This window comes from Pristiophorus japonicus, chromosome 2, assembly GCF_044704955.1.
Source record: "Pristiophorus japonicus isolate sPriJap1 chromosome 2, sPriJap1.hap1, whole genome shotgun sequence".
Taxonomy (NCBI): domain Eukaryota; kingdom Metazoa; phylum Chordata; class Chondrichthyes; family Pristiophoridae; genus Pristiophorus; species Pristiophorus japonicus.
The window spans coordinates 356,056,253-356,057,649 of record NC_091978.1 but is presented as its reverse complement, the minus strand read 5'-3'; the positions used below and the strand labels follow the sequence as shown (position 1 = coordinate 356,057,649).

At 45.8% G+C, this 1,397-nt stretch overlaps 1 pseudogene; it reads left to right on the top strand.

The window, feature by feature from the left end:
• The first annotated feature begins 387 nt into the window (after positions 1 to 387).
• LOC139234987 (small ribosomal subunit protein eS12 pseudogene) lies at positions 388 to 784 on the top strand (annotated as a pseudogene).
• Positions 785 to 1,397: the final 613 nt, after the last annotated feature.

Below are 1,397 nucleotides of genomic sequence, written 5' to 3'. Positions count from 1 at the left end.
ACTGCAGGGAACTGGACTCGTTCCGATCGCCTGCATGGGTCGGAGAGGAATTTTCCCAGATTTTTTTCTCCCTAAATTGGCCTGGGTTCTTATCTGGTTTTTGCCTCTCCCAGGAGATCACATGGCTCCGGTTGGGGTGGTGTGTAGAATGTTTTATTGTAAGGGGTGTCACAGTTGTGGTGAGGCAGATTGGTTGGGCTGGGTGCTCTTTGCCTTTCCGTCATTGTTCATAGGTTTATATATAACCTTTAGGGCTGCTGACCGAGGGCCGTGTGGTTCTTTGTCAGCCGGCATGCACACGATGGGCCGGAATGGCCTCCTTCTGCGCTGTAAATTTCTATGTTTCTATGTTTCTATTTTGAGCTGGGATTCACGAGGAAGTGCTGCCTTCGGAGCAATTAAGCAGCACGATGGCTGAGGAATGTATAACCGCAGGAGCTGTCATGGATGTTAACACTGCACTTCAGGAAGTGTTGAAAACGGCATACATCCACGATGGCTTGTGTTGTGGTCTCCGAGAAACTGTCAAGGTTCTGGACAAACGACAAGCCCACTTGTGTGTGCTGGCAGGCAACTGTGATGAGGCACAGTATGTTAAGTTGGTCGAGGCGCTCTGATTAAGGTTGATGACAAGAAGAATCTCGGTGAGTGGGTAGGCCTATGAAAGATAGACCGTGAAGGGAATCCTCGCAAGGTTGTAGGCTGCAGCTGTGTTGTTGTCAAGGATTATGGCAAAGACGTGCACGCCAAGGATGCCATTGACAACTATTTCAGGGCAAAGTAATACATTTCATAAACAAAAAAACTACCAATTGTGTCATCAGCAAACTCACTTAAAGGATAAAGAGAAACCCCTAAGTAGTTTAATGCAGAAAAGTGCAAAGTGATACATTTTAGTAGGAAGAAAAAGGAGAGGCAATGTAAACTGAAGAGTACAATTCTAAAGGTGGTTCAGGAACAGAGACCTGGGGGGTAGATGAGCACAAATCATTGAAGGTACCAGGGCAGGTTGAGAAAGCGGTTTTTAAAAAAAAGCATGCGGGATATTGGGCTTGTAAATCGAGACGTAGAGTACAAAAGCAAGGAAGTTATGATGAACCTTTATAAAACACTGGTTCGGCCTCAAATGGAGTACTGTGTCCAATTCTGGGCACCGCACTTTAGGAAGGATGTGAAGGCCTTAGAGAGAGTGCAGAAAAGATTTACAAGTATGGTTCCAGGGATGAGGGACTTCAGTTACGCGGATAGACTGGAGAAGCTGGGGTTGTTCTCCTTAGAGCAGAAAAGGTTGAGAGGTGTTCAAAATCATGAGGGGTCTAGACAGAGTAGATAGCGAGAAGAGGCAGATTTAATCTTGGCTTTCAAAAGGGAATTGGACAAGTACCTCAAGGAAACAA